The sequence below is a fragment of the Macaca thibetana genome, chromosome X (assembly GCF_024542745.1).
Source record: "Macaca thibetana thibetana isolate TM-01 chromosome X, ASM2454274v1, whole genome shotgun sequence".
Lineage (NCBI taxonomy): Eukaryota > Metazoa > Chordata > Mammalia > Primates > Cercopithecidae > Macaca > Macaca thibetana.
Genome location: NC_065598.1, coordinates 132,197,815 through 132,220,832, shown reverse-complemented (window position 1 = coordinate 132,220,832; position 23,018 = coordinate 132,197,815).

Below are 23,018 nucleotides of genomic sequence, written 5' to 3'. Positions count from 1 at the left end.
CAAACAAGAACAACCACAATAAAGAGCAACAAAAAACTCTAGCAAGCGGAGTTGATGGAAAACCGGAAGACTCCAGTGTTATAAGAAATCAAGAAAGAGGAAATGTTCAACTGCATCACATGTTGGCAAAAGATCATGTAAGATGAGGACAGAGAAGTAACCATCAGATATTTAACATGGAGGGCATTAGTGATTTCAATAAGAGCAATTTTAGTTAAGCAGTAGGATTTGAAGCCTGATTGGTTTGGATTGCAGGAGATAAAAAGAGGTAGACAGGGGGTATAGACATAACACTTTCAGTTGACTCTTTTTCAATAAAGACCTTCAGCCTGTATCAGAGGTAGGTGAATAGCATGAAAAGACTGTTGACTGTCGTTAGATCTTCTCTGACACACTCATCATAGTCTCCATTCCACTTGCTACATCAGACTCAGAAACTACTAGTTAGCTGGGTGGCCTTTGGTTCAGGCCCTTTCCCTCTTTGCATCTTACTTTAGTCATTTGTAAAATGATGGGTTGGAACCAGGTTAACACAGGACAAAGTAAATTTCATGAAATATTAATTGCAACATTTGTTTGTTATTTGGTCAAATCTGACTGGAGAACACACAGCTAAACAAAGTTAAATAGATAATCTTTTTGCAGGACTTATCAGAGCCTTTAATAATCTAATGTAAATTTTGCATTCCTAAGAGTAGGATATAGTGTGTAGTATCTAATACATTTAAGCAAAGAACCCTTATTTCTTGGATAATCTATAAACAGCCTGTGAATATAGTATTTCAAAAACAAGTGTTGAGAAACATTGGATCTCTAAGAGCTTTTCTAGAAATAATCTCTTTTGACTCTTATACTAATGTAGGTATAATACATTTATTAATTTATGCCCAAATCAGTCCAAAGTATCAAAATTATTGTAATAACAACAGCTGTTATTTTATGTACCCTTAGTATGGATGAGTTTTTTTGTGATATGCTTTACATGTATAATGACGGAAAAAAAAAATCACCCTCCACACCATAAAAACAAGGAGGTGGATGGCAACTTATTTAAACACTTAATTAAATTATTTTAGGAAGACATTTTCAAGCCTCAGCCAGACCCTCGCTTATTGAAAGGAAAGCCCAGTGCTAAGCTTGGGGGTTAAGGGCTAAAGACAGTTGAATTGCTCTGTATCATAAAGTGGAAAAAACTGGATTCCTTTGTTTCCAAGAGAGAGGGAGCAGAGAAGAGGGCTGAGAAAGGCAAATTGAACAACTTGGAGGCATGGCCAGAGGACTTTGAAGAACATTTTCCATTTTAAGCTGTTTACCATGCTGCAACAACTTCCTCTACTTCCCCAAGCCTTCAATAAAGTATGTTATGCACATACAGGCATTGCGAATTGTTGCTTTTGCTAATATGTTGGGGGTAGTAGTGTTGTTGTTGCTGTTGTCAAAATCATAGAAAGGGTTTGAATTTAAGTTTACAGAATTATAAATGGTTGTACTATGAGAACAAGAACTCACAGGTGGGAAAAAGCTAAAGACAGAGGTGACCATATAACTGAAAACCCCATAGAAATTTGCAGACATCTTGGGGAGGGGAAATAAGAGTTTGAGTCAATGTTATCTAGGTCTTAAAGGTAAAAAGACTTCAGCAGCTGATATCTGGATTCTACGAGCAGGATATCAGTTAATCCTCACAACAGTCCTATAAGGAAGGTACTGTTATTTATTTCTACTTTTCACCTGAAGAAACTGAATCAACTCAGGCTCAGAGAGGACTTGTCCACAGTCACACATCCTGGCAGTGGCAGATCAGTTTGACTCAAAAGCTCTTGTACTTAACCCCTTTCCAAGCCACTCCCTGAAAATACTGCAGGTGGACTGGGAGTGGGCCTGACGCAAGATTCCATTTCCATTCTGATATTTTGCTCATGGACTAAGCCACAGACATCCAAACTGCCAATGGATTGATCCTCCTGCAGGCAGCACAGGAGTGCTCAGGTTTCCGTGGAGACACTGTGAGCATCACAGTGCCCACCATACATTGCCATACACTGAAGCCGCTATCTTCTGCTCCTAAAAAGAAACTATGTCTCCTACCATGCCTGTCCAATTCTTATTCATTCTTCTAGACGGAGCCACATGTCAACTCCTGATGCTCCCCTACCAAACAAAATTATAGTATGTATCATGTGTCCTTCTCCCCTACTAGGTGAGACACTCCTCCAAGAGAAGGGATCTAGCATTAACCTCTTTATCTGCAGTGTCTTGCAAATGTGGAGCCCCTCCTGAAAAGTGATGACACCCACACCTACCCTCACCTGGCCTCAGGCCTCACCTCCCCTGGACCCGTTGCACTCCAGTGAATCTTGGCAGAAGGGTGCACAGCCTGTTCACATCCTTTTTGCTTTCTGCAGACAGTCTTGGTGGGGCTGCAAGCAGGGTGGAGACAGAGAGCACACTGATTTAATTTCATTTTTAATCTGCAGGGGCCTAATTCTCTGAAATCAGCTCTTCATCCTGAAAGGACAGCACTACCTCAAATAGAAAGTCAGCCTGGCACAGCCAAGTGTCATTATATTAATATGCAAAGCTACAGTCAGCTAATCTCCACAAACCATTTGTTTCTTTAATTGCCCTCTTAGGGCAAAAGTGAAAAAAAAAATAGGGAAGATGAATAACAATTTTATTTAATTCACCCTTTTCATTCTCCCCAATTCCACTTACCGATGCAGTTGTGAAGCTGGCAATTTTCAGCTTAAACTGTGTAACCACTCCTCGTTCAGATTCCCCACCCCAGCCTCCCCCACCCATATCAGCATCTGTCTCTCTGTATCTCTGAGTTCTGTCCTTTGACCCACTCAGAGCAATGTCTTAGGGCTTTGAGCCTCAAGAAGATCCCCAAAGGGGTAGAGGGCAATTACAAAAAGACAGTTTGATTCTTGCATTCCCCATGGGACAGGAGAGCGTCAGATTCAGAGCATTGGTTCAGAAGTAACAGCTTGCATTTGAATCCTGGCTCTACCACTTACTAGCTCTGTGGCCTTGGGCAGGTCACTTGACTTCTCTGGGCCTCAGGCACATCATCAGTACAAATGGGGCAGGTTAAATCCAGGGGCATAATGGTGCATAGAGCTGCTGTGAGGATTGAATCAGACCATGCCCGAGCAACTAAGCACATGAAACAGAGGGTGCTGCTCAGTTATGTTGACTGCTACTGCAGCTATGGTCTTTTTTCTTTTTATGGTTTTGTCAGATAACTACAAACAGGGTTTTCCTTCTCACTCACTGCACAGCTGGACCACAGGAAGCAGGGCAGCTGATGGCGTTTCCCATGGCAATTTGGATTTTGGCTAAGAAGAAGGGAGGAATGAACGTGGTAGTTTCCATGAACTCACCACCCAGATCCTTATTATTCCCCATTTCCAGTTTCAGGAACTTCTCCATTCTGATCCCAGCCCTTGCCTCTCAGCAGTTAATTTTCTAGCATCTGTTTGGATCTTAGAATATCAAAGATCCTAACAAAAAGGCAAACACAACAGAAACCCCCAGGAAACGCCAATCACTTGAGCACGATGTATCCCTACATGCACACTTGGAGGGTAGTGGAGCCTTCATAATGGAGCCCCATACCCACTAATGTGTGATGCCCTGAGCATCATGTGCACATGTGCACAGACCAGAAGATTAACAACAGGGAAGGTCAATGGAGACCCTGGAGTCTAGGGTTATGCCTGAAACTATTCCGTGGAGGTCTGTGGAAGTGCCCTAAAGGTACTTCTTAAGGTTAAAAAAAAATCCATCCTTAGGAATAACCCTCTTCACGAGAATTGGCCACTGATGGACTCAACAGTTTCCTCAAGTGGGAATCAAGTGGAAGTTGTAGTGCTCACTTCATCAGGGATGTTGTGAGGATTAAATGACACAAATTATGTTATCACTAAAGGTTGATTTCCCACCCTTTCCCCCCACTCATCCCTAGAAAGACCCTGAGTAAGATCTTAAAATAAGTCCCTACTTGTCTCCCCTGGAGTCAGCAGTCCTGGATGTGATTCCCAGGTCTGTAATTTATGAGTGGCATAGCCATGAGCAGGTGGCTTATTCTTTTTCAGAGTCTCAGTTTCTGCATCTGTAAATCTGAGCTAATGCCAACACTTACCTGTTAGGGGTTTGAAAATTAAGCTAGATAATTCCCATAAAGAGCTCCACATAGTGCCTGCACATGGCAAACACTCCATGAAAATTTTGTTTACAGTAAAATAGCAGTCAACATCACCATTTGTTTTGTGTTCCTTGAAAATTACTTCTGGGATCCCCAAGCACATTTGCACTCCCTTTCAGCAACTTCCTGAGAATTTCCTATCATTTTTTATCTGTGCCACTGTGTCACTCTTACCAACTCCTTGGTGGAGACAAGTGAGTCCCTCTGTCACCGGGTCTCTCGGCTTTTACTGCTCCAAGAGCCATGGTCAACACCAGTGTTTCGGCTGCCATTTCAGATGCTGCCACAGATCTCTTCACAATGTGGAATTGTAACCCAACCCTCCTGCAAACAACTTCACTAGGTTTCATTATTGGTCCTCAGGGAATTGGCTTAATTACAATTTTTAATGACACACATATTCACACAACTTCTGTTTGAGCTGCCATCTCTTCTAGTGCTCTTTAGTATGTAAAAAACATTATTCTTCACTGAAGCTGAGATCCAATTTCTCATCTTCAACACATTAAGATCATTTACGAACCTCTGATTCCACTGACATAAGAAGGCTCAGCTGAGACCTTGTAGTTGAAGACAAAATGTTCTCTATCCTGATTCCAAAAAAGGGAAGACACCCCCAAGCCCACGAACTCCAAAGTAGGTAGCAAAGTGAGTCTTCTGAGAGACAACTTCAAATCCTGAAAGCTGTTTTCAGAAGAAGGGGATGGGAGCTTTGCTGTGCTACTCACAGGTACCTGTGATGTGTGAGTCTGGCAGAGATACATGTGCACTTAGAGTATGACATGTTCCATCTGGATGAATAGTACCGTCATTTATGCACACAGGGTGGTGATGATTGAATTCAGTCCCTGAATCAAAGATACCTGGCGGTTAGAAACTCAGATCATGAATAATCTGCTAAGCCCATTAACAAAATACAAAAGGCCAAGAAAGCAGAGCTACTCATGTGACCCCTGCTGGACCACCAAACTTCTTGGTGCTTGGAGAGAGGCCCTCTTAGTGACAGTGTTGCATAAAGATGGAGCTAGGACTTTTTTTCAGGGCAAAATTCACACAAAATAGAATTAACCATTTTAAAGTGTACAGTTGAGTGGCATTTAGTACATTCACAATGGTGTACAATCATCACTTCTATATAGCCCCAAAACAATTCATAACCCCCCAAAAAAAACCCTATATGCATTAAGTAGTCACATTCTATGCCCCTTCCCCTCCTGCCCCTAGCTCCTGACAGACACTAATATGCTTTCCATCTCTATGGATTTGTCTATTTTGGATATTTCATTTAAATAGAATCACACAATGCATGACCTTTTGTATCTGGCTTCTTTCATAATAGCATGTTTTTGAGGTTCATTCATGTTGTAACATGTATCAACACTTCATTCCTTTTATTCACTGAGTAACATTCCATTGGATGCACAGAACACATTTTGTTGTCTGTTCATTAGTCGATGGGCATTTGAATTGTTTCTACCTTTTGGCTATTGTGAATAGTGCTGCTATAAACATTTGTATACAGGTATGTTTGAATATCTGTTTTCAATACCTTAGGGTCTATACCTAGAAGTGGAATTGCTGGGTCCTATAGTAATTCCATGTTTAACTTTTTGAGGAACCACCAAACTGACTTCCATAGTGACTGCACCATTTACATTCCCATCAGCAATGCATTGGGTTTCCATTTCCTCCACACCTCCACAACCTTGCCAACATTTGTTGTTTTCCTTTTTAAAAAATTATATCTACCCTAGAGGTTGTGAACTGCTGGTTTTGATTTACGTTTTATTTTATTTTATTTTATTTTATTTTATTTTGAGACAGAGTCTTGCTCTGTCGCCCAGGCTGGAGTGCAGTGGCACGATCTCGGCTCACTACAAGTTCTGCCTCCTGGGTTCACGCCATTCTCTTGTCTCAGCCTCCTGAGTAGCTGGGACTATGGGCGCCCACCACCATGCCTGGCTAATTTTTTGTATTTTTTTTTTTTTTTTTGCTGAAATCATTTATTTTTATTTTATTTATTTTTTTTATTATACTTTGAGTTCTAGGGTACATGTGCACAATGTGCAGGTTTGCTACATATGTATACTTGTGCCATGTTGGTGTGCTGCAGCCATCAACTCATCAGCACCCATCAACTCGTCATTTACATCAGGTATAACTCCCAATGCAATCCCTCCCCCCTCCCCCCTCCCCCCTCCCCATGATAGGCCCCGGTGTGTGATGTTCCCCTTCCCGAGTCCAAGTGATCTCATTGTTCAGTTCCCACCTATGAGTGAGAACATGCGGTGTTTGGTTTTCTGTTCTTGTGATACTTTGCTAAGAATGATGGTTTCCAGCTGCATCCATGTCCCTACAAAGGACACAAACTCATCCTTTTTTATGGCTGCATAGTATTCCATGGAGAAACTACCATCAGAGTGAACAGGCAACCTACAGAATGGGAGAAAATTTTTGCAATCTACTCATCTGACAAAGGGCTAATATCCAGAACCTACAAAGAACTCAAACAAATCTACAAGAAAAAAACAAACAACCTCATCAAAAAGTGGGCAAAGGATATGAACAGACATTTCTCAAAAGAAGACATTCATACAGCCAACAGACACATGAAAAAATGCTCATCATCACTGGCCATCAGAGAAATGCAAATCAAAACCACAATGAGATACCATCTCACACCAGTTAGAATGGCGATCATTAAAAAGTCAGGAAACAACAGGTGCTGGAGAGGATGTGGAGAAACAGGAACACTTTTACACTGTTGGTGGGATGGTAAACTAGTTCAACCATTATGGAAAACAGTATGGCGATTCCTCAAGGATCTAGAACTAGAAATACCATATGACCCAGCCATCCCATTACTGGGTATATACCCAAAGGATTATAAATCATGCTGCTATAAAGACACATGCACACGTATGTTTATTGTGGCACTATTCACAATAGCAAAGACTTGGAATCAACCCAAATGTCCATCAGTGACAGACTGAATTTTTTGTATTTTTAGTAGAGATGGGGTTTCACCGTGTCAGCCAGGATGATCTCGATCTCCTGACCTCGTGATCCGCCCATCTCAGCCTCCCAAAGTGCTGGGATTACAGGCGTGAGCCACCACGCCCAGCCAATTTACATTTTCTTAATGACTAATGATGTTATGTATTTTTCAGGCACTTGCTGACCATTTATATATCTTCTTCAGTGAAATGTCTGCTCAAGTTCTTTGTCCATTTTTATAGTGGTTTGCTCTTTATATATTCTAAATACTAGACTTATTAGATATAAAACTTACAAATATTTTATCTCATTCTGTAGGTTATCTTTTTGTTCTTTTGTTAGTGTCCTTTGATGCAAAAAGTATTTTATTTTGATAAAGTCCAACTTATCTGTTTTTTTCTTTCATTGCTTGTGCTTTTGGTGTCATAGCTAAGAATCCACTGGCAAATGAAAGTTATGAAGATTTACTCCTATGTTTTCTTGTAAGAGTTTTATAGTTTTAGCCCTTAAGTTTAGGTCTTTGATCCACTTTGACTAAACATTTGTATATGCTGTGAGATAGGGGCCCAATTTCATTCTTTTGCATGTGGTTCTTCAGTTGTTTCAGTACCATTGGTTGTGGAAACTTATTTCCCCCATTGTAAGGCATTGGCACCCTTTTCAAAAACCAATTGACTGTAGATGAATGGGTTTATTTCTGGACTCTCAGTTATATTTTATTGATTTGTATGTCTATGCTTATGCCAGTCCCACATTGTCTTGAGTATTGTACCTTTGCAGTACATTTCAAAATTGGCGCGTGTGAGCCCTCCAATTTTTTTCCAGAATTTTTCTTTGGTTATTCAGGGTTCCCTGCAATTCCATATAAATTTCAGGATTAGCTTTTTCAGTTCTTTAAAAAAGGCTTTTAGGATTTTCATAGGGATTGCGTTGTATCTGTTAATCACTTAGGCTAGTATTATCATCTTAACATTAAGTCTTCCAATTCATGAACACAGAATATCCTCCCATTTATTTAGATTTTTAAAAAATGTATTTCAGGAAGCAGGATTTTGATGCTCAACTTTTCACAGGGACTGCTGTGAAGGTGTGTTGAGGCAAACTGGAACAAAGTCAATTTAGTTGTGACTGGCACCTACTTTGATCAACACAGGCTGAGTATAACACACACTGCCAACAGGAGTGAATAGGAATGAACTTCAGAATGTTGACAATATTGGCCATTTTCAAATAGAAAAAAAAAAGAAGCTTAGAATGGAAGGAGTGGGTGTCTGAGAAAGTGTGGGTTTGGCATTTAACAAATGCCAGATGCCCCTTGTAGTCTGTTCCAGTGCAATGCCTCTCAGACTGGATTGTGGTCCAGATAGGCTGGTCTCAGGTAAGATTCATGGTGAGAATATAAGCACATCTCTACATGGGAGATTTGAAACAGTTTCCTAATTATAGCTAATAAGCAAACTGGACACTGCCTAACAGAGGTCTAATGAAGAGTGAAACTGTTCTTCTCATTTATTCACTCCTGTGAGGTAATGGAGGGTGGCAAGCTGGATTTGGGTGTGGAGGCAAAATTATCCCCAGGGTCTTCTGTTCCCCCAACATGCCTCAGGAAAAGCACCTTCTGAAGTATACATCCAAAAATCCAGATTTGAATCTCAGCTCTGCTACTTACCTTGCTGTGTGACCTTGGAGAAATTATTAATATTCACCAAGATTATTTGTTCATCTATAGAATGAGAATTCTTATAATATATGCATAATTCATAGGGATGTTGTGATGTGCAAACAAGAGGGGTAAAAAAGTACCTAAAAAACTGATAATAGCAATTCAAATGTCAGGTATCGTTGCTGTCCCCAACTGGAGGTCCCACCCTTTGGGGGAAGGCTTTCTTCCTCAGGAAACACTGATAATGCTAAGGAGTGGACCTGTGCATCCCCAGAGCTCAGACTACAAGAATGAGACTAGAGGAAACTGAGAAAGAGAAATTCCTACTCTCTCTGAACCCCAAGGGAGGAGATAGTTGTATAAAAGAATGAATGAGTAAGGGCAAAAACAAAGTGAAAGGTTTAGTGTTTTGCTGCAAAGAGGACCAAGATACAGCAATCACAGAAGTATGCACTGAGTGCCTATTGCATGCTAGGCACCATTTGGAATTCTGGGGACTGTCTAGTGGGATGTATAAGGCTCCACTGGGTATGGGATAACGAGTCTGGTTTGAAGGTCAAAGGAGGAGGATACAAGATGACTAAGACTTGATCCATGTCTTTTAGGGGCTTCAACTGAGTAGGGGATATAGGATATGTATTTATTAGGTTGATGCAAAACTAATTGTGGTTTTTGCCACTACTTTCTTTTTTTTTATTTTTTAATTAATTAATTTATTTATTTTATTATACTTTAAGTTCTAGGGTACATGTGGATAACGTGCAGGTTTGTTACATATGTATACTTGTGCCATGTTGGCGTGCTGCACCCATCAACTCGTCAGCACCCATCAACTCGTCATTTACATCAGGTATAACTCCCAATGCAATCCCTCCCCCTCCCCCCTCCCCATAACAGGCCCCGGTGTATGATGTTCCCCTTCCCAAGTCCAAGTGATCTCATTGTTCAGTTCCCACCTATGAGTGAGACCATGCGGTGTTTGGTTTTCTGTTCTTGCGATAGTTTGCTGAGAATGATGGTTTCCAGCTGCATCCATGTCCCTACAAAGAACACAAACTCATCCTTTTTTATTTTGCCACTACTTTCAATGGCAAAACCCTCAATTACTTTTGCACCAACCTAATACAAATAACAGTGACACACAGCAGAAAGTTACATTTGAAAACAACCAAAATCCATTTGCTGGAATAACTTAGGAGTAGGAGACAATACACAGTTGTTTAGGAAGTACCCATGCAGATAAGTCAGCCTTCCCAACTCTTTTTGTTTCCTTGTTATAATAAGGCAGAGAGATAGGAAAGACGTTTGGGGGAGGATATTTGGTTTTGAGCCCATGGATGCCCCTAGCCAACGTTGGTGGTTATAAAGTGTGCTTACATTTCTGTAGGGTGGACCGCACAGGGTGTCTCTTTAGAGGTGTCAGGTTGTATATCAGTCTTCATTCTAGATCTCGGCTGGCAGAGGTGTTGGGAGTAGGATAGCTTTGTAATTTGCTCTTACCCTTTCCACTGATAGCAAAATGTCATAGAAAAATCATGGTCTCTGTCTCTTACCACCTTTGTGGTCTTGAACAAATGAAGAAACCTATCTGGGTCTCAATTTGCTCCTCTGCCAAATGGGGATGATAATAACAGCTACTTTGTAGGGTGGTTGTGAGAACAGCACAGCACATGGTACATGACAATTGTTCAATAAATACGGTAGCATCTACTATAAATATTTCATGGTTGTTACTGTCATCCTGGGATCATAAGGACAACCTGAATTTATTAATAAACTCTCCTGACAACCAAATGAATTCCTAGCAGAGCAGAAACTAGGTGTCCAGCAAAATTCGATCTGGACTCTAATTTCCTAATTCTGCAGGGTTTCTGATCCTGAACCACTGGTCAAGGCCACAGAAATATTTGGGGGCAAGAAGCTACCTTTGGTAACTGCCTTCTGAGATTTTTCAATCTATCTTAGAGTGAAAGAGGAAAGAAAGAGAACAAAGACATACATTTAGAAAAAGTAATCATTACCATTAATATTTCTGCCGATTACCCTTCTAATTAAAGTCAGAGGTCATCCTTCTCCAAATGTTTTTTTCCCATGATCTTCTCGCAGCCCACTAGGATAGAGGAATTAGGGTATTACCACTTTCCCACAAGACACCAAGCAGAGTTCTCTTGGAAGTGCCAAGATCAAAATGTATTGTGGTCAGTCATGCCTCAGTACCTTTGTTCTTTAATTCATTCAACAAATATTTACTAAGTGAGTATTGTGTGCAGACCACAGTTCTGACATTCTAGTTGGGAAGTGGGGTGGGTCAGGAGACAGAAAATAAACAAATAGCAATATAAATATATAATGTCAGATGGTAACAATGCTATAAAGAAGAGGCAGGTTAAGGGGAATATGGCATGATGATGAAGAAGTCCCATTTTATTCAGGGGTGATCCAGCTGATGAGATGACATTTAAACCGAAACCTGAAGGAAATGAGGGGCCAAGCTATGTGGCTCCCTGAAGGAAGAGTCTTCCAGGCAGAAGTTGCTCTAAGTCACTCTTTAACAACCATTCTATTTCTGTGTTGGTCCAACTCCCAACCCTTTAGGTTTCTTTCTCATTTCCTCTTTCACCATTTGCCCCTTTCACCAAATAAAAGGTTATGTGTCTCTTTATCCCTGGTTCTTGCTTCTGTATATAATCTGCATTCATACTCTGGCTCCTCTCTTGCCACTCTGGGTAGCCCCTTCCCCTTACTTCACCAAGCCACTTTCTTTGGGATCAAATCGCCCCACTTGATGGACACCCCCTCTCCCACATGGAAGATCTGACACCAGCACATCACTTTGATTAGTTTGTTGAACTACTAAGTACATCAAAAGTTACCTAAAACCATAGGGACAACGTTTAGCCTGTCCAGGAAAAAGAAAAAAAAAAAACCTAAGCAGTGCAATAACATCATTTTGTGTGACATTCAAATGCTAATTTAGAAATGCTTGCCCTCGGTGGAAACAGAAGGAAAAGACAAATACAAGTATGGCGTGGACAAGCAACAGGCTAGTTAGTAAGCTGACTGCATTTGGATGCTTAGGTACCTGTTCATAATAAAGAAAGCCACAGGGAAGACAACTGTTGCCAACCTCATTGCTGCCACACATAACACATAATAGTGCTGAACTCTATGTGGCAAACTTGCATGGGAGTGCACAAAAGGGGAAACAGGCTGGGCACGGTGGCTCACGCCTGCAATCTCAGCACTTTAGGAGACCAAGGCGGGCAGATCGCGAGGTCAGGAGATCAAGACCATCCTGGCTAACATGGTGAAACCCCATCTCTACTAAAAATACAAAAAAAAAATAATAATAATAATTAGCCGGGCATGGTGGCGGGCGCCTGTATTCCTAGCTACTTGGGAGGCTGAGGCAGGATAATAGAATGAACCCAGGAGGCGGAACTAACAGTGAGCCAAGATGCGCCACTGCACTCCAGCCTGGGCGACAGAGCAAGACTCCGTCAAAAAAGAAAAAAAAAGAGGGGAAGTAGTTGATAATCAGACATACTTTCTTTTTTTCTTTTCTTTTTTTTTTTTTTTTTTTTTTTTTTTTTGAGACTGAGTTTTGCTCTTGTTGTCCAGGCTGTAGTGTGATGGCGTGATCTCGGTTCACTGCAACCTCCATGTCCTGGGTTTCAGCGATTCCCCTGCCTCAGCCTCCCAAGTACCTAGATTATAGGCATGTGCCTCCATGCCCGGCTAATCTTGTATTTTTAATACAGACAGGGGTTTCACCATGTCGGTCAGGTTGGTCTTGAACTCCTGACCTCAAGTCATCCACCCGCCCTGGCCTCTCAAAATGCTAGGATTACAGGTGTGAGCCACCACACCCAACCGATAATCAGACATACTTTCAACAAATATTTATCAAGTACCTACTACGGGCCAGGTACTATTTATTAGATTCTGGAAATACAGCCATATAAAAGACAGAAGAAGTCCCTCACCTCTAGCACACTTCCTCCTAGTCACTAGCGTCTAGTGGAAGAGCCAAGCAATAAACACACCATAAAACTGATATATAAGATAATGTCAGATACCAACAGTTACAGTATCATGAACAAAATTTAAGAAGGTGAAAAGGTAGAGGTAGATGGGGTAGGGATACTATTTTAGACAGAATGGTCAGGAAAGGGCTCTCTAAAGTAGCGTCATTTGAGCAGAAATGTGAGGGAGAAGATGGAAAGAGTCATCCAAATGCTTAGCAGAAGAGCCTTCCAGACAGACAACCACAGCAAGTGCAAAGGTCCTGAGATAGGAACAAACTTTGCATAAAGAAGCAAGATCCTTGGGCTGAGCCATAGTTCTCAGGGGATCATCAATGCTCCCTAGAGGGCATTTTGAAAATGTAACTGAGTATTTTTAGTTTTCTAATTGTTCCAGTGATTGGAGGATGCTGCTTGGAGGGCAGGGGGACAGGAAAGATCATACTTTATTCATTTTTTTTTTTTGAGACAGAGTCTCGCTCTGTTGCCCAGGCTGGAGTGCAGTGGCATGATCTCAGTTCATTGCAACCTCTGCCTCCTGGGTTCAAGCGATTCTCCTGCCTCAGGCTCCCAAGTAGCTGTGATTACAGGCGTGCACCATCACACTCAGCTAATTTTTTTTTTTTTTTTTTTTTTTTTTTTTGTATTTTTAGTAGAAATGGGGTTTCACCATGTTAGCCAGGCTGGTCTCAAATTCCTGACCTCAGGTGATCCACTGGCCTTGGCCTCCGAAAGTGCTGGAATTACAGGCCTGAGTCACCGCTCCCGGCCCATACTTCATTTTGTTTGGAACTTTATCAAGAAATGTTCACCAGGCAAGGGTGTGAAGAAAAAGGAACACTTGTGCATTGTTGGTGAGAATGTAAATTAATACAGCCATTATGAAAAACAGTATGGAGGTTTTTCAGAAAACCAAAAATAGAATATGATCCAGCAATCCAGCTTTTGGGTATATATCCAAAGGGTCGCTAAAACCCAAGAAGAAGAGTTTCGACATTAAAGCCTTCAGAAGCTCTGCTTCCTGCACCTGTCACTGTGCTCCTAGCACAGGGCTTACACGTGGTAGGATGTTAAATGGGTGAAGTAATGTGTGGTAGACGTTAGAAAAGTTAATCTTTGTAGAAAGAATTCTAGGCCGGGCATGGTGGCTCATGCCTGTAATCCCAGCACTTTGGGAAGCCAAGGTGGGCAGATCACGAGGTCAGGAGATCGAGACCATCCTGGCTAACACGGTGAAACCCCGTCTCTACTAAAAATACAAAAAATTAGCCGGGCGTGGTGGCGGGCGCCTGTAGTCCCAGCTACTCGGGAGGCTGAGGCAAGAGAATGGCGTGAACCCGGGAGGTGGAGCTTGCAGTGAGCCGAGATCGGGCCACTGCACTCCAGCCTGGGCGACAGAGCGAGACTCCGTCTCAAAAAAAAAAAAAAAAAAGAAAGAAAGAATTCTAAATGCAATTATATTCAAGATTTACAGGACATTTCAGCATAGTCCTAAACTTGGTTGAAAACATGAAAACAAGAAAAGTAGTTACTATATGAAATTAAAAAAAATTAGCTGGGCATGGTGACACATGCCTGTAGTCCTAGCCAATCAGGAGGCTGAGGCAGGAGAATCATTGAGCCCAGGAGTTCAAGGTTGCAGTGAACTGTGATCATGCCACTGCACTCCAGTCTGGGTGACAGAACGAGACACTGTCTCTAAGGAAAAAAATAAAAGAGGCAATCAACCGTAGAAATGTACAAGAAACACATACTGCTTGAAGGCTAAAGGTGCTTTGCTACTTCTGCAAAGATTGCTGGTCTTTAAATGCCAGGGAAGAGTCATTTGAGATGATCAAACGCTTAGGAGTTCCGCTTTACAATTCTTTCTTGTTATCAGATATTGACAAGGATTCTTTGCTTGACCAAACTATAGCTGTGTTCCTGAATATTGTCCTTGGCTCATCTGTGCACTTTGTTGTAAAATCCAGTCTTAGTAATGAACACTGATAAGGCAGTTTAGTAAGAACACCCCTCCCCTCCGTTGATGTCTGATCACCCTCAATATCTGATTGGATTCCTCGTCACCCACCATCACCCAAGGGATGTCTGATCACCCTGGCCTGTCTTCAGCAAATGTCCTGTTAGGTCTGTTCAGCCAGAAACCCCCTTCCCCCGATGTTGGTTTTTTGTTTGTTTGTTTGTTTGTTTGTTTTTGTAATTTTTTAATCCATTGACCCCCATCCTACTCCTTAACTGCAAGTTTCCACTTACCCAGGCTGTATTCAGAGTTGAGCCCAATTTCTCTCACCTACTACAATGTCCCATTGCAGTGATCCCTATACCTATCGTGGTGGTCCTAAAATAAAGTCTTCCTTACCATGCTTTAACAAGTGTCATTGACTTCATTGATATAGGAACTAAATACTAATAACAGAAATTGACTGTGAAACTCTACTGGACTTTAAGAAAAACTATTCTCAATGAAATTGTAGTCAAAAGTGTCTATTATTCTCCAGATTCATCAAAAGTATGAGAAGAAACTAGCTGGTGACTAGATTATTTATATACATATAGAATAGCACTTCTGCTATGAGCAAAGAACTGGGTCTCACAGTCTCACTTTCCTGAGATAGATCAAAATCTTCTTCTATGAAGTTTGCTAGCATTCCAGCAAGCACTTGAGCTGCAGAAGTCCTCTCAGCAACTGGACATGCTTCTTTCAGACTGTGCGTAGCAGCTCTTTACCTCGGGACTTAAAGACCCATTGAATGCTTTTTGGCATCCCCTCCACACTGGAGCAAAGCCTACTGAATGCATGTGTCCAGGCCTCTCCCACTGCTTTCACTCTTGGTACACTTTACCATTCCTCCCACCACCACTACCACTTAAGGGGACAGGAAGGGGAAACTGAAACCCTCCTATATCACAGTGGCCTCTGGACCATAACATTTCCCCGACTCCAGCATCATGATTCTGGAACCGTCTCCCCACATCACAGGTTCATCAGCCAGTGGAGAATGGGAGTGACTTGACTGCAAAGTAAGGAGCCTTTAGGGTTCAAACCATATTCAGATGGAGTTAGTTGTGGGTGCATAGCCTTGTAAGTGAAGCTAGCTTAGCACAGAGAAACCATCCATTAGTCAAGCACTCCAGCGCTCATTGGTGATTCTTCTCCTTAATCACAGCATAGAACCCATGTTTGGGATTCCGTAATTCATTCATATTGGCCCTCAATTATAGGTCCACCATGTTACAGATCAGAAGTGCTCTCATTCATGTATGTAACAAACTTTTTTTTTTAAATTTTGCCCATTATGTGCTAGACTCTAGGGATATAGCAGTGATGAAGGCAGACTTGTACTCACACAGAAGAGATAAGAAATGAACAAGTGTGACGAGTGCTGTCAAATGGCAAGAACACAGTGCCACAGTAGCCCAGAGAGTGAGGACAACACCTTGCTTAGAGTTCAGAGAAAATTGCTGTGAGAGAATGAGGCTTAGGTTAGGCCCTTAAAGGTGAGTAGGATTCAGGCAGGTGAAGAGGTGGAGAACAATCACAACATGTTACTATGTGAGGGCTAAAAACACGTCATAAAACATACTAATTACAAATTTGTAAAGAACTCTCTCTATATATGGGCTTAGAGTAAAACATCCAGAAGGATGTACTTCAAATATCAATAGTGGTTATCTCTGAGTAGTAGTACGATGAGTTATTTTTAGTTTCTGCTTAATATTCTGTATTTCCTAAAATTCCTGCTATCAGCATGTTTACATCCATAGTAAACATAGTTTACATCAGGAAGTAAAATTTGATTTTATGTAAAGCAAACCTGTCTCAGCCCCAGCCACTCCAGCCCTGATCCAGTGACTGTGTCCTCATCTGAATTACTTCCAAAGAGCTCTTCCCTGGGCCCCAGTGGCCAGCCAGAGAAATATCCCCTCACAACAGCTCCTCGATTTCAGGCTTTTGCCAGCGAACTTACCCCTGGTCAGTTAATGGAATCCTCTCCTGGGAGCCCCTAGGTAGCTCCACATGCTACATCAATCATCCTGTCGCCTCTCTAGTCTTCTTACGTTTTCTGAGCCCCAATTTCTTTCAACAGCTCTGTTTTTCTTTCCTCCCCCTAGAATTGCCATCAGATTCTACCAGCAGGCTTGTCATGGAGACTGCCGCAAAGTAATTCTTGAATGCTACAAACATTCTTAAAGTCTATTTTCCATTATGAGCTCTTCCAGTCCAGCCAAAGAAGGCTACTCACAAGTCCATCCATATATAATTTTGAAATATTTTTCTCTATAATCTGTGAGTCACTAAGGGTATTCGCTCATTTCCTCATTATCTCCTCCAGCTAATACTTCACTTCTGAGGCAGTAACAAATTTGAAGCCTCACTCCTGGTTCTACGTGATGCCACACCTACAGACAAGAGGGTTACCAACCTCAGGTTCCATAGGCAAACGCATTGGCATGTGCAGAAGGTGGGGTACCCCTCCTCCATTTCCTTTTGCAGGCTAGAACAATCCACATTCAACAATTCTGCTTCTCTGGTTTCAAGCCTCACTGGTATGTCTGGGAAAGTTGCCTGGAACCTGGAGGGTACAGGTAGCAGCAAGGTGGAGGCAACGACATTCCTCTTGTTGGCCTATCTCCCTCCATATGCCCGCTCCCTGGTGCCAGTCCCTGGCACTTTCCAAACCCTGTGTTTGACAGCTACACAGCTGCTGAGCAATTAAGCCTAGTCATCTCAGAGAATTTGCAAAGGGGCAGAGAAAAATGCCCTCTGCTACTGTTCAGGCTGTGGTGTGAAAGGTTCTGTGGAATTATTTTATGGGAAGCCAGAAGGCAAGAAGGGACATAATATTACGTTAATTCTTCTAAAAGCTACTGTCAAAGAGTTTATCATAGAATCAGAGTCTTAAAGTTGGAAAACACTTTCATAAATATTTGCACCACGACTTACGATGCTAATTTGCTGTCTCTGAAAGATAGGAACAGAGTTATGCTCTGTTGGGCCCTCACCTGATAAATAGAAGTGTTTATCAGCCTTACAGCTAGACAGTAGGAGGCTACGTCAGAGGCCAAGAGATAGATAGCCATAATAGTATCTACAAGCACAATGAACTGCAGCTAAGTCATCCAAGTCAAGGTTTACCACCCTTCAGCTGGTTAGCATGGAGACACAATATCAGTTCTCAGTAGTGTTCAGCCCAATCAACCCCTCCCATTTTCCAAGACACTCCCCTCCCACTATGGTCTTGTCTAGTCTTAACTTCCTTCTCTTCTCCAGCAACCCCTGGGGATGATGTGGAGAAGGAATTGGTATGAATAGATTTGTTCATACAAAGAATTGATTGTTTCAACTGAAACCTCATAACTTTACACCAAGGTGTAACAACAGTAGTGATTTGTGTTCATGGTTGGTGTTCTTGTTTCTTTTATGAAAAAGGAAATTGGAGCTGGGCATGGTGGTGCATGCCTGTAATCCTGGAGCTTTGGGAGTCCAAGGCAGGAGGATTGCTTGAGCCCAGGAGTTTGAGACAAGCCTGTGCAACACAGTGAGACCTTCTCTCTAAAAACAAAAATTAGCAGGGTGGCACATGCCTGTAGTCCCAGCTACTGGACAGGCTGAGGCAGGAGGATCACTTGAGCCCGGGAGTTCCAGGCTGTAATGAGCTATGATCACACTACTGCACTCCAACTTGGAAGACAGAGTGAGAGACCCTGCCTCTCTAAAAAAAAAAAAAAAAAAGGTCTGGGGAGTGAAATTTACCTCCTATACGTGCTTCATGTTAAATGCTACCTCTTAGAGTAGTAACATTTAAAATTTTGTTTAGCACCTTTGGCCAAGGTACTTTAAATACTGGCTAATACATCCAGCAGATTCCTTTTAGATCTGCTAAAAGCAATTAAAACCAAAATTGAAGAATGGAAGTCTAAGAGGGCTGGTTTGTGAACCTAGACTGGCTTTTCCAGTAAGTCTCAATATTTTGAAGTGGGAGGGGGGCAGCATTGGAGCACAAAGAAAGGATGTATCAGAATCTCTGAAGAAGGCAACAGAGGTAATGTGTGGAATAAAATAACAATATTCCTATGATTTAAAAAATATCTGCTATGGAGTGTAAATAGCTGAAAAATCTTCCTGACTGGCAAGAATGCACAGAAGACACAGTAAAAAAATATTACAGGAGGACTGAGTAATAAAAAGGAAGTGAATATTGCCTAGCCTGGATTCATACGCTTGATACAAGGAGAACCAGGTGAAGGAACTGATGGGTCAGCACGAATGAACCTTACCACTGGAAACACTCTCCCAAATGCTGCACCTTCTGATTGCTAGAACACCAGCAGGGCAAACTTCCAAGTCCAAGTGAGCCAATGGAACTATAGCTATATTATGTTAGCCTTCAGGGCAAAGGCTGTCTTAGTCCACAACTCTATCCCCAATAGCTGGAGCTCTGTCTAGCGCATGATAGCTTCCCAATAAATAAATGTTTCTTATATAGATACATGGTAAAAAGAAATATATAAAATATTTATTTTATATAAATATCAATGTATATATTATATAAATACACGGTGAAAGAATATGACATAAAGTGGATGTGTGGCAAATCCACTTTATATCGTATTTTTCTCCTCATGGGTCTCAATAAAACTCTTTTAAAAAGCAATAGAGATATAGCAAGAAAATGCGATCCATTTGTATTTGATCTACCCAAATAATACAAGTTTAGAACCAGTTTCACCTGAACAATGTCTTGAACAGTAATAGTATAGTAGATACTCAAGAAACATAAATATTTTCTGGATGGATAAATGCAGATGAGATGTCAAGAGAAATACATACTGAGAAAATACCTTACAACTAGTAGACCCAAATCAATATTTGATTGTCTGTCAAAAATGGAGCAGGTCAATTAAGAAAAATCAAGTCAATTGAAAACAATACTGAACCGCTTTCAACAAGAAAAGGTGGACTGCATTCCCAATGCTTACATAAAGTTGAATATGCTCAGTATTTTTTTCTGTCTGTAATCCATCAAGAAACATTGCAAAATCATTTCAGGAACCATATTACATCCAAAGAGCCAATGGGGGAAAAAATAGCTGTTAGGAATGAAAGAAAAACATCAACATCTGTTTGTATTTTCATGCACAATAATACTATTTTCTCAGTATGAAGTCCAATTTATATTACTTGCATTATCAGACCAACCAGACTTTTAAAGAAATAATCAAATGAAAGGTGATTTGTTTTCTTCCAACGTAGGTATTTACATATAACCATTTGCTCAATCTGAAGAGCTTCCTCATTTCTCCTCTGTACTGTGGGGCCATCTCAGAGATGGTTTGCATAAGTAATGCATTTATTTACTAATCTTCAAAGAGTCTCTATTTTTCCTGCCTTCCCACTGTAGTCATTAGGGGTCACAACCCTGCAGGAAATATGGGCTGCCATGGTAACACAAAATGTCTGCTGCTGGGCTTAGTGTAATTCCTCCCTAATAGAAAAACAACGAGCAGTAAATCCCATCTTTGATAAACTGGCTTATTGTTGTACGGAGCCTCTACCTGGGAGGTGGAGATCCCCCAGAGCAGTTTTAAATGATACAAATGCAACCCATATCTGGATTGATTTTTCATTTTACACGAGGAACTGGGTAAAATTGTGCCAGGCCAAGTCAAATTCCTTGTCACATTTAAAAATCATTGGTATTTCACTCAGTCAGTTATCTGTTAGGTTCATTTATCAGATGCTATGTGTCACTGTGCTAGGGTCTGGAAAAAGCAAATCACCTCCCCAAATCACTTTTAATCCCCATAAAGAACTACAAGTAAAATGCACCAACTCCATAATTTTCAACTATTTATTAATGATAGCTCTTTTATTAGTTTACAGTCTTGTGGATTCAAAGTGGGGTGAGCCTGCTTAGGGTTAAGGGATCAGACATGAGGGAAGGATATTCTAATATTGACCTCAAATAGAATTCATATACAACAACAAGATAAGGCTCCCCTGCTTATATTTGGGAACAAAAGAAATGTAAAGTAAGAAAAGGAAGACCTGCTACTCAATTATTTTGTTCTGAAAGGGGAGTGTTAAAATAATCCTTAAAGTAGCAATGATTACGTAAATAAAATTACACTCCAAATGTTAAAAATCACAATTCTTGTCAAAGTATATGTTCATCAAAATGTATGCCTTTGAGGACCAGTCACGTGGTCATGCTCTTAGACAGTGACAATCATCGAAGAGATGATAATTCTTTTCTCAAACAACTCTGTTTCACTCTTAAATCTTGAAGGCAGACTTGGAATCTGCTGTTTGCTTCTACTGCTTTTTATTACACCCAGAAACATGTACTCTGCTCCACCACCCAGGCCATTGGCCTTACTGTTCTCTGAACTCCATACTTGTCCTGTCTTTACATCACTGCACACACTACACCCGTTATCTGGAATGCCTTCCCCCTCCCTGCGTCACTAACCCGCCTCATCCAAGCTTGGTGAATCCTCTGTGGCCTATTATCATACATTTGGACATTTAATGACAGTCTGTCATATATTTTGTTTGCCAATTATTTCTTACATACAAGAAGACTGTAAAGTTCCTGCGAGCAAGCGTCAAGAGTCTCCCTGTTGTTTCATTGGCTCCCACACCCTGATGAAGCAAGCTGCCATAATGGAGAGGCCCACGGGGCAAGGAACTGAGATTGGCCTCCAGCCAACAGCCAGCAAGGAACTGAGGCTCTCAGTTCAATAAATCTCCAGAAACCAAATTCTGCCAACAACGTCATGAGCTTGGGAGCAAATCCCTTCCCAGTCCAACCTTCAAATAAGATCCCAGCCCTGGTTCACACCTTGATTGCAGCCTATGAAAGACCCTGAAGCAGAGGACCCAGCAAGCCATGCCTGAATTTCTGACCCAAAAAACTGTAAGATCACAAATGTGGTTTTATCTTAAGCTGCTAAGTTTTGGGATAATTTGCTATACAGCATCAGATAACTGCTACTATGAACCAAGCCACTAGCCTCATAGCAGGGCTCCATAAATACCTGTGGAATTAGAGTTATGTAAAAGTGAATTATATTTTTGTTATATTCTCCAGTGAGTTAAGTGTTTGGGGGAAATAGCATCATACTTCTTATTAAATGAAGGCCAAGAATGTTAAGTGGTTCTCTAGGTCAGCTACCAATTTCAGAATATGGAGAGTGAAGATCGGGGCACCTATTTCTCATTTACCCCTTTATGGTATTTACAAAATATTAATAATATTTGTTGAGTTCACACAATACTTTCTTACAATTGGTCTCATGTGTGGACCCAGGTTACTCGCTCTGCCTTTGGTAAGTCCCCAATGCCAGCAGAACTAAGTCAAATTTCTTAACCTATTGTTCAAGCCCTTTCATAGCTGGACCCACACTCCCTCCAGCCTTGTCTCTCACCACATCTCCTTTTCAGGCCCATAGTAGCCAGAGTAAAAGCACAAATCTAACCATGTCTTTCCCATTCTCAAAACCCTCCAATGACTCTATTGCTCTTAGGACAAAGATCCTGCACAGCCTGACTCCTGCCCACAGCTGCAGCCTGATCTTGCACTACCCTTTCCTGAATGTTCTCCTCTCTAGTCACAATGGTCCACTTTCAATTCCTTGGACTGTGTTCTGTCTTGCCACAGCCTTTAAACATGCTATCAACTTGTTACCTGGATAGCTCCTATTCATTCTTCAGCTCTCACCATAGCATCACTCCCTCAGGGAGGCATCGGCTGATTTTTCTGACCAGGTCAAGCACCACATTTTACGCCCCCAAGGCACTGTTTTATCTCTTCTTCCTAGGTCTTGTTACATTTATTTGTGTGGCTTATTAATGTTAGTCTCTTTCAATCACTGTAATGTCAGTTCCATAAGGTTGAATTTTGTTCACTGCTCTATCCCCAGCCCCTGGCACGTATTAGATACCTTATCTCTCTCTCTCTCTCTTTCTCTCTCTCTCTCTCTCCCCATCTCTATCTATTTATCTCTAACTACATATATATTTTAAACAATTTATTATTTTGAATTGACAGATAACATTGTGTGTATTTATCATGTACAACACGATGTTTTAAAGTATATATACATTGAAGATTGACTA